The sequence below is a fragment of the Anomaloglossus baeobatrachus genome, unplaced genomic scaffold, assembly GCF_048569485.1.
Source record: "Anomaloglossus baeobatrachus isolate aAnoBae1 unplaced genomic scaffold, aAnoBae1.hap1 Scaffold_201, whole genome shotgun sequence".
Classification (NCBI taxonomy): domain Eukaryota; kingdom Metazoa; phylum Chordata; class Amphibia; order Anura; family Aromobatidae; genus Anomaloglossus; species Anomaloglossus baeobatrachus.
In genome coordinates, this window is record NW_027441971.1 from 130,039 (window position 1) to 143,542 (window position 13,504).

The 13,504-nt window shown below is 47.3% G+C and overlaps 4 non-coding genes and 1 pseudogene across 4 annotated transcripts; all 5 read left to right on the forward strand.

Moving 5' to 3' along the window:
• Positions 1–980: 980 nt before the first annotated feature.
• Positions 981–1,165, forward strand: LOC142260901 (U2 spliceosomal RNA). Its single transcript, XR_012728750.1, has one exon. It is a non-coding gene; the product is annotated as a U2 spliceosomal RNA (small nuclear RNA).
• Positions 1,166–2,482: 1,317 nt separating this feature from the next.
• Positions 2,483–2,667, forward strand: LOC142260950 (U2 spliceosomal RNA). Its single transcript, XR_012728788.1, has one exon. It is a non-coding gene; the product is annotated as a U2 spliceosomal RNA (small nuclear RNA).
• A 1,317-nt stretch (positions 2,668–3,984) lies between these two features.
• On the forward strand, positions 3,985–4,169 carry LOC142260890 (U2 spliceosomal RNA). The gene has a single exon (XR_012728741.1). It is a non-coding gene; the product is annotated as a U2 spliceosomal RNA (small nuclear RNA).
• A 6,480-nt stretch (positions 4,170–10,649) lies between these two features.
• Positions 10,650–10,822, forward strand: LOC142260952 (U2 spliceosomal RNA; annotated as a pseudogene).
• A 1,317-nt stretch (positions 10,823–12,139) lies between these two features.
• LOC142260970 (U2 spliceosomal RNA) lies at positions 12,140–12,324 on the forward strand. Its single transcript, XR_012728803.1, has one exon. It is a non-coding gene; the product is annotated as a U2 spliceosomal RNA (small nuclear RNA).
• The last annotated feature ends 1,180 nt before the right edge of the window (positions 12,325–13,504 follow it).

Here is a 13,504-nt window from a genome sequence, read left to right on the forward strand (position 1 = left end):
ATACTAAGAATGGGCGACCTATGAAAGAATTAGTACTTTCATTAAGTATACTAAACCGGCTAATTGGGAATAGACAAACTGTAAAAAGCCCTCTGAGAAAGCCCCCCTCTAACCTTTGTTAGTACGCTTTTCTGTAGTCTGCCTGTTGATGTATTTTCCGTTTGAACAGTGCACAGCATGAAGAGACGGAACACTGGCGGCTTGTCACAATGCCCCCCGCTGACCTCACAATAGCGCTGCTGCCTAGAAAGCTAGCTGCGCAGCAGAAGTTTCTCTTTGGGTGGGAGGTGGGCTAGTGGAAGGAGGGGTCAAGCCGTTTTTTTCCCGGGTGGTAGGGGGATGACAGGACAAGGAATGCGGGGGGTGAGAAGGGTTCAGAGGGCAGGGTTTGGGGGCTGGGAAGTGAAGGGAAAAGATTAGGGTTTGGGGATGATGAAAGGGCTTTCTACAGGTAAGGATGTCAAAGGGTGGCAGTGACGGAAAGTCAGGCGACCTGTCCTGTCCGTCTTTTTGTATCATGAATTGGAAAGACTGCAAGGGGCAGGGGAGGTGCTTGTGCCCAAAAGGAGGAGTTATTCAGATTCATTGCAGTGGGCGGCGGCTGCAAAACGCACCATTCTTCGTGTTTTTGCTGTGCAAAGCAGCCTTTTCAAGGGTTGGCTTGGGTGACAAAATGTCTTCTGTAGGCGTGGGTTTGTCTCCCTCTCACTCTCTCTCCCTAACATGTGTCCGGCATAGGCCAGGGTGCCACTCGAGGCCCAAACCAATTCTGGTTATCGCTTCTCGGCCTTTTGGCAAAGATCAAGTGTAGTCCCTTCATTGGGTTTGCCTTGGTCTTGGCTGGGAGGGGCCCGGGCTTGCACAACCGCCAGCCTCGGGGATTGTTGCGCCTTTTGGTGCTTACGTCCCCTTATGGCTGGTGGTTCCTGGGCTCGGGAGGCGATCTCCTGCGGCACTGCGCTTTTGTGTGGTGGCCGATGACCGTTTTCTGAAAATTGCGGATGAAATCTCATCTGTTCTTATCAGTTTAATATCTGATACGTCCCCTATCTGGGGACCATATATTAAATGGATTTTTAGAACAGGGAGATGGAAAAAGAGCTTGCTCTGTCCACTCCACGCATTGACCTGGTATTGCAGTACCTCCAGGAGCGGTGCACCCCTTCTTAACCCAGTTTCCAAAAGCAGAACTCAATTCACCTGATTCATATTAGCCCGATTAACGAATTGAAAGAAAGCAAGCAACTTCATATGCACCTCAATTTGGCCCATTCACTTTTCACTTTTTACTTGCTTTATTCATCCAAATAGCAAACTCATCACCACTCAACTTCACCAACTCTGCTATGTCCCGTGCAGTATCTTGTTCTCAGTCTAATCTAGATCATGTGCAATTGAATGGAATAGATCCCTTTTGGACAAAGTGGAGTCAGCTGCTGCAGTGACCACAGGTGTGTTGCAACCTGCTGCGTAGCCTGATACCGCAATATAAGGAACGTCAAATACTAAGAATGGGCGACCTATGAAAGAATTAGTACTTTCATTAAGTATACTAAACCGGCTAATTGGGAATAGACAAACTGTAAAAAGCCCTCTGAGAAAGCCCCCCTCTAACCTTTGTTAGTACGCTTTTCTGTAGTCTGCCTGTTGATGTATTTTCCGTTTGAACAGTGCACAGCATGAAGAGACGGAACACTGGCGGCTTGTCACAATGCCCCCCGCTGACCTCACAATAGCGCTGCTGCCTAGAAAGCTAGCTGCGCAGCAGAAGTTTCTCTTTGGGTGGGAGGTGGGCTAGTGGAAGGAGGGGTCAAGCCGTTTTTTTCCCGGGTGGTAGGGGGATGACAGGACAAGGAATGCGGGGGGTGAGAAGGGTTCAGAGGGCAGGGTTTGGGGGCTGGGAAGTGAAGGGAAAAGATTAGGGTTTGGGGATGATGAAAGGGCTTTCTACAGGTAAGGATGTCAAAGGGTGGCAGTGACGGAAAGTCAGGCGACCTGTCCTGTCCGTCTTTTTGTATCATGAATTGGAAAGACTGCAAGGGGCAGGGGAGGTGCTTGTGCCCAAAAGGAGGAGTTATTCAGATTCATTGCAGTGGGCGGCGGCTGCAAAACGCACCATTCTTCGTGTTTTTGCTGTGCAAAGCAGCCTTTTCAAGGGTTGGCTTGGGTGACAAAATGTCTTCTGTAGGCGTGGGTTTGTCTCCCTCTCACTCTCTCTCCCTAACATGTGTCCGGCATAGGCCAGGGTGCCACTCGAGGCCCAAACCAATTCTGGTTATCGCTTCTCGGCCTTTTGGCTAAGATCAAGTGTAGTCCCTTCATTGGGTTTGCCTTGGTCTTGGCTGAGAGGGGCCCGGGCTTGCACAACCGCCGGCCTCGGGGATTGTTGCGCCTTTTGGTGCTTACGTCCCCTTATGGCTGGTGGTTCCTGGGCTCGGGAGGCGGTCACCTGCGGCACTGCGCTTTTGTGTGGTGGCCGATGACCGTTTTCTGAAATTTGCGGATGAAATCTCTTCTGTTCTTATCAGTTTAATATCTGATACGTCCCCTATCTGGGGACCATATATTAAATGGATTTTTAGAACAGGGAGATGGAAAAAGAGCTTGCTCTGTCCACTCCACGCATTGACCTGGTATTGCAGTACCTCCAGGAGCGGTGCACCCCTTCTTAACCCAGTTTCCAAAAGCAGAACTCAATTCACCTGATTCATATTAGCCCGATTAACGAATTGAAAGAAAGCAAGCAACTTCATATGCACCTCAATTTGGCCCATTCACTTTTCACTTTTTACTTGCTTTATTCATCCAAATAGCAAACTCATCACCACTCAACTTCACCAACTCTGCTATGTCCCGTGCAGTATCTTGTTCTCAGTCTAATCTAGATCATGTGCAATTGAATGGAATAGATCCCTTTTGGACAAAGTGGAGTCAGCTGCTGCAGTGACCACAGGTGTGTTGCAACCTGCTGCGTAGCCTGATACCGCAATATAAGGAACGTCAAATACTAAGAATGGGCGACCTATGAAAGAATTAGTACTTTCATTAAGTATACTAAACCGGCTAATTGGGAATAGACAAACTGTAAAAAGCCCTCTGAGAAAGCCCCCCTCTAACCTTTGTTAGTACGCTTTTCTGTAGTCTGCCTGTTGATGTATTTTCCGTTTGAACAGTGCACAGCATGAAGAGACGGAACACTGGCGGCTTGTCACAATGCCCCCCGCTGACCTCACAATAGCGCTGCTGCCTAGAAAGCTAGCTGCGCAGCAGAAGTTTCTCTTTGGGTGGGAGGTGGGCTAGTGGAAGGAGGGGTCAAGCCGTTTTTTTCCCGGGTGGTAGGGGGATGACAGGACAAGGAATGCGGGGGGTGAGAAGGGTTCAGAGGGCAGGGTTTGGGGGCTGGGAAGTGAAGGGAAAAGATTAGGGTTTGGGGATGATGAAAGGGCTTTCTACAGGTAAGGATGGCAAAGGGTGGCAGTGACGGAAAGTCAGGCGACCTGTCCTGTCCGTCTTTTTGTATCATGAATTGGAAAGACTGCAAGGGGCAGGGGAGGTGCTTGTGCCCAAAAGGAGGAGTTATTCAGATTCATTGCAGTGGGCGGCGGCTGCAAAACGCACCATTCTTCGTGTTTTTGCTGTGCAAAGCAGCCTTTTCAAGGGTTGGCTTGGGTGACAAAATGTCTTCTGTAGGCGTGGGTTTGTCTCCCTCTCACTCTCTCTCCCTAACATGTGTCCGGCATAGGCCAGGGTGCCACTCGAGGCCCAAACCAATTCTGGTTATCGCTTCTCGGCCTTTTGGCTAAGATCAAGTGTAGTCCCTTCATTGGGTTTGCCTTGGTCTTGGCTGGGAGGGGCCCGGGCTTGCACAACCGCCGGCCTCGGGGATTGTTGCGCCTTTTGGTGCTTACGTCCCCTTATGGCTGGTGGTTCCTGGGCTCGGGAGGCGATCACCTGCGGCACTGCGCTTTTGTGTGGTGGCCGATGACCGTTTTCTGAAATTTGCGGATGAAATCTCATCTGTTCTTATCAGTTTAATATCTGATACGTCCCCTATCTGGGGACCATATATTAAATGGATTTTTAGAACAGGGAGATGGAAAAAGAGCTTGCTCTGTCCACTCCACGCATTGACCTGGTATTGCAGTACCTCCAGGAGCGGTGCACCCCTTCTTAACCCAGTTTCCAAAAGCAGAACTCAATTCACCTGATTCATATTAGCCCGATTAACGAATTGAAAGAAAGCAAGCAACTTCATATGCACCTCAATTTGGCCCATTCACTTTTCACTTTTTACTTGCTTTATTCATCCAAATAGCAAACTCATCACCACTCAACTTCACCAACTCTGCTATGTCCCGTGCAGTATCTTGTTCTCAGTCTAATCTAGATCATGTGCAATTGAATGGAATAGATCCCTTTTGGACAAAGTGGAGTCAGCTGCTGCAGTGACCACAGGTGTGTTGCAACCTGCTGCGTAGCCTGATACCGCAATATAAGGAACGTCAAATACTAAGAATGGGCGACCTATGAAAGAATTAGTACTTTCATTAAGTATACTAAACCGGCTAATTGGGAATAGACAAACTGTAAAAAGCCCTCTGAGAAAGCCCCCCTCTAACCTTTGTTAGTACGCTTTTCTGTAGTCTGCCTGTTGATGTATTTTCCGTTTGAACAGTGCACAGCATGAAGAGACGGAACACTGGCGGCTTGTCACAATGCCCCCCGCTGACCTCACAATAGCGCTGCTGCCTAGAAAGCTAGCTGCGCAGCAGAAGTTTCTCTTTGGGTGGGAGGTGGGCTAGTGGAAGGAGGGGTCAAGCCGTTTTTTTCCCGGGTGGTAGGGGGATGACAGGACAAGGAATGCGGGGGGTGAGAAGGGTTCAGAGGGCAGGGTTTGGGGGCTGGGAAGTGAAGGGAAAAGATTAGGGTTTGGGGATGATGAAAGGGCTTTCTACAGGTAAGGATGTCAAAGGGTGGCAGTGACGGAAAGTCAGGCGACCTGTCCTGTCCGTCTTTTTGTATCATGAATTGGAAAGACTGCAAGGGGCAGGGGAGGTGCTTGTGCCCAAAAGGAGGAGTTATTCAGATTCATTGCAGTGGGCGGCGGCTGCAAAACGCACCATTCTTCGTGTTTTTGCTGTGCAAAGCAGCCTTTTCAAGGGTTGGCTTGGGTGACAAAATGTCTTCTGTAGGCGTGGGTTTGTCTCCCTCTCACTCTCTCTCCCTAACATGTGTCCGGCATAGGCCAGGGTGCCACTCGAGGCCCAAACCAATTCTGGTTATCGCTTCTCGGCCTTTTGGCTGAGATCAGGTGCAGAGCTTCACTGTTTTGTGCTTGGTTTTGGCTGGAAGGTGCTCGAGGTACCCGGCTCCTTGGCCTGGGGGGATCGTCTCACCTCACGGTGGGACCTCACCCCCCTGCTGCTATTAGGGAGCCGGATTAGTCCTCGGGCAACGAGCGGTGATCCCCCGGCGAAAGGCCGAGCCCGTGAGAAACGGTAGGCTTTTTGTCAAGTTATTGCTGGTACAATGCCGTGCATTCAGCAATTTACTTCTGGCTCCGGCCAGCTTCAAAACTCGGTGAAAATCGAGGTTCCGAAAGACCACTTTGGTTGTGGAAATGGAGAGGCGTTCTACAACCGTCTGTTGCGAGACCTCTTGGGCGTAAGGAAAGAGGATGTGTACTGTCTGCAGGAGAGGGGGCAGTGCACGTACATCCTGACGTTGAGGACCAAGACTGCCTGTAGCACTTTCCAAGGGCGAGTGAAGGGTGCGATCCATAACCAGCTATTGGAGGGGGTGGTTTTCACTTACCTGTATAGTGAAGGCGAGACCCCTGTGGTGGTGTACATGTACAACCCGTATGTCAGTGAGCACGACATTGAGTTGTACCTTAGGCGTTTCTGCACCTCTGTTCGCTTTGTGGGGAATGTGCACACCATTAACGAGATTTGGAATGGCAAACGCCGGTTTTTGGTGCGGTTTAACCCAGACCCAGAGAGTTCAGAGGGCCATGTACACCCCCCCTCCACGGTAGTGCTGGGAAAAAACATTGGATACCTATTCTACAATGGGCAACCTCGCAGATGTCGGAAGTGTGGCGGTCTTGGTCACTTGCAGCATGAGTGCAAGAACGAAAAAGTCAGTGAGTGCCATAACTGTGGTCAATGGGGTCATACCTCTAAAGATTGCACAAGTGATAAGATCTGCAGCGGATGCGGTCTGTGTACCCATCTATTTAACAGCTGTCCGTTACGGCCTAGGCGGTCCGGGGGTCCCCAGACACCTGCGGCAAGTTCCGCAGGAGTGCCTTCCCATGCGGGTATGGCCAAGACGGGGTCCCTAGTCGCCAGCTTTGCAGATGTGCTTATTGGACGAAGGAGACCCGACCCGGTTGTGGTAAGCGCTACTGACTCAGCTCCCCCCTGTAATGCTGAGTCATCACCCACTCCTGCAGGTTGCCAGGTTACACCTGGCGGGGAGTTGGGATCCCCCCGGAGCGGTTCTGGGGGAAGGCCGAGTCAGCCAGGCTGCTCGGTAGTTCCTGAATCCACGATGGAGGCCCAGTCCGGGACCGTGTCGGAGAGGGATGACAGCGTTATTGCAGACCAACCAGGTGCCCAGACGGATGTCCCCCCTGATGACCACTCTGTTGACCACCATGAGGACAAGCCAGATGCTCCCTGTGATGTTATCCAAGATGTCCAGCCAGATGTCCACCCTGATGTGCAGGGACCACCTCCGGATGACCAGGACACTTTGGACATAGTACCCCTTGGGCAGGGGGACCAGATGGACCTGAGCACCTGCGCAAAAAGAGGCCGAAATGAGAGGGACCAGGAAATGAAAAAGAGGCGGATGGGTCCTCATGTGTCCATTCCAGACAACAGCCCAATAGGGTCAAATGTGGACCCAGAATGTGTGGACTCTGACTCCGATGATACCGGTAGTATGAACACTGTTCCATCTATATTTGATTGTTCCCATCTCTCGGACTCTGAAAGTTCTGGTCTTAACATAAACATTTAATGGCGGACATCAAAATAGCCTCACTGAATGTGAGGAGCTTAAAAAGCCCGATCAGAAGAGTGGCCCTGTTTGCATGGCTAATGACCTTGAACTTTGACATTTTTTTCTTACAGGAATGCGCCATTGGCCATGACCTTACATACTCTGACATTAAAAAAGACTGGACCTTAGGGCCCTCTGTCTGGTCGGGGTCTAACATGAATAAGGCTGCTGGAGTGGGGATTTTATTTAAAAACAAAGATGTTAAGATTTTATCTGTCACAGAAATTTCTCCAGGCCGTGCTTTGTTAACACATGCAGTTTTTAATGGTTTTACTTGTCGTTTTATTAATATTTATGCTCCACCTGAAAAAAATGAACGCTCCTCCCTTTTTAATGACATGCAGTTGTTTTTAACAGGTCCATCCCCTGTGGTGGTGGGAGGGGATTTTAACTGTGTGATGTTGGGAGAGGGGAGAGGAGGTGGTGACAATACCAGAAAACCAGACAAAACCTCATGTCAAGTCAAGCATATTTTATCTGATTTTAAATTGCAGGATGCCTGGAAAAAAATTCACCCGTCTGACCCAGGGTACACATGGAGTAATGGTACTGTCTCTTCCCGTATTGATTTTATTCTTCCCTCCTCAGATTCTTTTACCCCTAAATCAGCCGGACTCATGACAAATATTTTTTCAGACCACGCCCTCATATATGCAGATTTAGAATATGCAGATGAGGAGAAAGTGGGCAAACGCTCCTGGAAACTAAATACATTGTTATTACAGGATGAGGAAACCCGGGCTGCATTTATTGCTAAATATAAAATATGGAGGAGTAAGAAATGTCCAGAGCAATCCATGTCTAATTGGTGGGATGGAGTTAAGTGTCGCATACGGAATTTCTTTGTCACTGTGGGTAGGAGGCGGGCCCGGGAAAAGAGAAGGTGTTTCAGGGATCTCAATGTTAGATTAGAGACTCTCCATAAGTTAAAAGGGTGGGGAGTCCCTGGGGCGGAGGAGGACATTACCGAGTTAAAAATTGAGATCCAGAACTTTCTTGACCAAAAAGGAAAAGAGATAATATTTAATTCTCGGGTAAAACATTTGGAAGAAGATGAGACATGCTCTAGATATTTTTTTAAAAAAGTGGGGGAGAGGAAGAATTTTATACGGGAGTTGGGAGGTCAGACATCATCAAAGGGAATGCTAGAGGAGGCTTTTAACTTTTTTAGCAACCTTTTTAACCTCAAACACATTGATCAGTCTTGTTTTAATGATAATTTGAATTTTTTATCCCTCTTTTTATCCACGGAGGACCAGGACCTCCTGTCTGAGGAAATAAACATGGCGGAGGTGGAGGGAGCCCTAAAAGATTTTCAAAAAGGTAAAGCTCCAGGGTCAGACGGTCTCCCCATAGAGTTTTATCATGTTTTCTGGGATGTTATTAAAGATGATCTTATGGGAGTTTTTAATGAGGTTTTTAAAGACAATTTTATACCCTATTCTTGGAAGAAATGTGTGATTACCCTGATCTTTAAAAAAGGTGATAAGGCAAACTTAGAAAACTGGAGGCCTATCTCTCTTTTAAATACTGATTATAAGATATTGGCTAAAATTTTAACCAGCCGTATTAAAAGTGTTATTAAAAGTGTGATTCATCCAGATCAGGTCTGCGGTATCCCCGGACGGTCCATCTGGGAGCATCTTAATCTTATACGGGACCTGATCTGGTACCAGAAGGATCGCAAGCAGCCTATAGCCATTTTATCCCTTGATTTTAAAAAAGCTTTTGACAGGGTATCACACTTTTATCTTTTTAGTGTTTTAAAAAAGATGGGGTTTCCTGTTGGTTTTATTGATAAAATTAAGCTTTTATACAATGACACGTATGCGCAGATTTTAATAAATGGTTTTTTAACAAAAGAGGTCGCCCTCCGATCCGGGGTAAAACAGGGTTGCCCCATGTCCCCCTTACTGTTTGTTTGTGCTATAGAACCACTCTTGTGCCGTTTACGTGAGGACAAGGTGGTTAGGGGGATCCCTGTTCCTGGAGGTGGGGGAGCCCAGGTAAAAGCGTTAGCATACATGGATGATGTGTCTGTATATTGTACCAGCTCCGCTGCCATAAACAGAGCAGTGCTGGATACGGAGATTTTTAGTGCTGGATCCGGTTTTAAATTAAATAAAGAAAAATGTGATTGTTTTATTGTAGGTCAATGGGAGCCCGAGCCACCAAAGATACCGGTCCAAAATGATGGGAAAAAAATTTTGGGGATTCACTTTGATGAGCAAAATGATGGGTGTAAGAACTGGGACCTGGTTCTCACAAGATTGAGTCAAAAAATATCATTATGGCAGCTAAGAAAACTTACTATGGAGGGGAAGATTCTAATCATAAAAATGATCCTGCTCCCAATCATCTTGTACGCAGCGATGGTGTTTCCTCCAAATTCCCTATACTTTAAAAGACTAATGAAACCCATCTTTTATTTTCTGTGGAACTCCAAAATGGAAAAATTAAAGAGAATAACTGTATGTAAGAGTAAAAGGAATGGTGGCAAGGGACTCCCTGACCTAAAGTTGTTTTTATTAATAAAGTTTTTTGTGTTTTGTTACAAAAGTTTGAATAATGCTGGGGCTTTTACTTGTTTTTTAAGGTACAGCACGGGGTATGTTTTTAAAAAACTGCATATTGATATTTTACCTAATCGTCCTGTCCTTTTATCCCCTCCGAAACAATATAAGATTTTAGAGACTATTATATCTGAATATGATTTGATAAATGTGGACAAGGGAGTCTTGTCAAATCAGCGAAAGTTGACAGCCGCCTGTAAGGGTCATGAGATTATGGAGGATGTGGCTAATTTTTCCCCGTCTAGGTGCCGATTAATTTGGAACAACGTCTCATGCCCTGCTCTTAGTAATACGCAAAAGGATCTGGCCTGGCAAATAGTCCACCAATGTCTCCCCACCAGGGCCTTCCAACATCGTAGGGGACTTGTGGCCAGTGCCAGATGCCCAAGAGACAGGTGTGCCCAGGAGGAGACGGTGTTCCACCTGTTCTGGTATTGTACTTACGCACAAGAGGTATGGCAGGCAGTGGGCACGCTCCTGAAATGGGTGTGTGGGTTACGCACCCTAAATTGTGATGTGGTGTTATACGGTATAATTGATTGTCCTACCATGTACCAGGCAAAAATCGCATGGCTCATAATTAACAGTTTTAAAGAGGCCCTATGGAAAACCAGAAATATTTTACTGTTCAAGCATGATTGCATCCCTGTGAAAGACTGTATAGGTCTTGCATTATGTACCATGTACACGTACTATTTGAGAGACTGCAAAAAACAGGGAACATTGGAAGCAAAAAAGGCATGGTGTCTCCAGATATGGAACACTTTTATGTATTTATAATCATATTTTATTTGTGATTCTATGTCTTTTACTGTATTGCTTTTAATGTATTTTATCTCATGTTTTAAGTAAAATGCTGGTTTTATGTATGTTTATGTGATTTTATGTGATATTTTACTGTACCTGTAAATACCTGATTTGGGTTTTATGATGCGTTTCATGTGCACAAGTAACTGTGTTTTGTATCTAAAGTGTGACTTTTTGTTTGTAATGCGTGAGTTTAATAAAGCTTGTTTGAAACGTGATCTGTTCTTATCAGTTTAATATCTGATACGTCCCCTATCTGGGGACCATATATTAAATGGATTTTTAGAACAGGGAGATGGAAAAAGAGCTTGCTCTGTCCACTCCACGCATTGACCTGGTATTGCAGTACCTCCAGGAGCGGTGCACCCCTTCTTAACCCAGTTTCCAAAAGCAGAACTCAATTCACCTGATTCATATTAGCCCGATTAACGAATTGAAAGAAAGCAAGCAACTTCATATGCACCTCAATTTGGCCCATTCACTTTTCACTTTTTACTTGCTTTATTCATCCAAATAGCAAACTCATCACCACTCAACTTCACCAACTCTGCTATGTCCCGTGCAGTATCTTGTTCTCAGTCTAATCTAGATCATGTGCAATTGAATGGAATAGATCCCTTTTGGACAAAGTGGAGTCAGCTGCTGCAGTGACCACAGGTGTGTTGCAACCTGCTGCGTAGCCTGATACCGCAATATAAGGAACGTCAAATACTAAGAATGGGCGACCTATGAAAGAATTAGTACTTTCATTAAGTATACTAAACCGGCTAATTGGGAATAGACAAACTGTAAAAAGCCCTCTGAGAAAGCCCCCCTCTAACCTTTGTTAGTACGCTTTTCTGTAGTCTGCCTGTTGATGTATTTTCCGTTTGAACAGTGCACAGCATGAAGAGACGGAACACTGGCGGCTTGTCACAATGCCCCCCGCTGACCTCACAATAGCGCTGCTGCCTAGAAAGCTAGCTGCGCAGCAGAAGTTTCTCTTTGGGTGGGAGGTGGGCTAGTGGAAGGAGGGGTCAAGCCGTTTTTTTCCCGGGTGGTAGGGGGATGACAGGACAAGGAATGCGGGGGGTGAGAAGGGTTCAGAGGGCAGGGTTTGGGGGCTGGGAAGTGAAGGGAAAAGATTAGGGTTTGGGGATGATGAAAGGGCTTTCTACAGGTAAGGATGTCAAAGGGTGGCAGTGACGGAAAGTCAGGCGACCTGTCCTGTCCGTCTTTTTGTATCATGAATTGGAAAGACTGCAAGGGGCAGGGGAGGTGCTTGTGCCCAAAAGGAGGAGTTATTCAGATTCATTGCAGTGGGCGGCGGCTGCAAAACGCACCATTCTTCGTGTTTTTGCTGTGCAAAGCAGCCTTTTCAAGGGTTGGCTTGGGTGACAAAATGTCTTCTGTAGGCGTGGGTTTGTCTCCCTCTCACTCTCTCTCCCTAACATGTGTCCGGCATAGGCCAGGGTGCCACTCGAGGCCCAAACCAATTCTGGTTATCGCTTCTCGGCCTTTTGGCTAAGATCAAGTGTAGTCCCTTCATTGGGTTTGCCTTGGTCTTGGCTGGGAGGGGCCCGGGCTTGCACAACCGCCGGCCTCGGGGATTGTTGCGCCTTTTGGTGCTTACGTCCCCTTATGGCTGGTGGTTCCTGGGCTCGGGAGGCGATCACCTGCGGCACTGTGCTTTTGTGTGGTGGCCGATGACCGTTTTCTGAAATTTGCGGATGAAATCTCATCTGTTCTTATCAGTTTAATATCTGATACGTCCCTTATCTGGGGACCATATATTAAATGGATTTTTAGAACAGGGAGATGGAAAAAGAGCTTGCTCTGTCCACTCCACACATTGACCTGGTATTGCAGTACCTCCAGGAGCTGTGCACCCCTTCTTAACCCAGTTTCCAAAAGCAGAACTCAATTCACCTGATTCATATTAGCCCGATTAACGAATTGAAAGAAAGCAAGCAACTTCATATGCACCTCAATTTGGCCCATTCACTTTTCACTTTTTACTTGCTTTATTCATCCAAATAGCAAACTCATCACCACTCAACTTCACCAACTCTGCTATGTCCCGTGCAGTATCTTGTTCTCAGTCTAATCTAGATCATGTGCAATTGAATGGAATAGATCCCTTTTGGACAAAGTGGAGTCAGCTGCTGCAGTGACCACAGGTGTGTTGCAACCTGCTGCGTAGCCTGATACCGCAATATAAGGAACGTCAAATACTAAGAATGGGCGACCTATGAAAGAATTAGTACTTTCATTAAGTATACTAAACCGGCTAATTGGGAATAGACAAACTGTAAAAAGCCCTCTGAGAAAGCCCCCCTCTAACCTTTGTTAGTACGCTTTTCTGTAGTCTGCCTGTTGATGTATTTTCCGTTTGAACAGTGCACAGCATGAAGAGACGGAACACTGGCGGCTTGTCACAATGCCCCCCGCTGACCTCACAATAGCGCTGCTGCCTAGAAAGCTAGCTGCGCAGCAGAAGTTTCTCTTTGGGTGGGAGGTGGGCTAGTGGAAGGAGGGGTCAAGCCGTTTTTTTCCCGGGTGGTAGGGGGATGACAGGACAAGGAATGCGGGGGGTGAGAAGGGTTCAGAGGGCAGGGTTTGGGGGCTGGGAAGTGAAGGGAAAAGATTAGGGTTTGGGGATGATGAAAGGGCTTTCTACAGGTAAGGATGTCAAAGGGTGGCAGTGACGGAAAGTCAGGCGACCTGTCCTGTCCGTCTTTTTGTATCATGAATTGGAAAGACTGCAAGGGGCAGGGGAGGTGCTTGTGCCCAAAAGGAGGAGTTATTCAGATTCATTGCAGTGGGCGGCGGCTGCAAAACGCACCATTCTTCGTGTTTTTGCTGTGCAAAGCAGCCTTTTCAAGGGTTGGCTTGGGTGACAAAATGTCTTCTGTAGGCGTGGGTTTGTCTCCCTCTCACTCTCTCTCCCTAACATGTGTCCGGCATAGGCCAGGGTGCCACTCGAGGCCCAAACCAATTCTGGTTATCGCTTCTCGGCCTTTTGGCTAAGATCAAGTGTAGTCCCTTCATTGGGTTTGCCTTGGTCTTGGCTG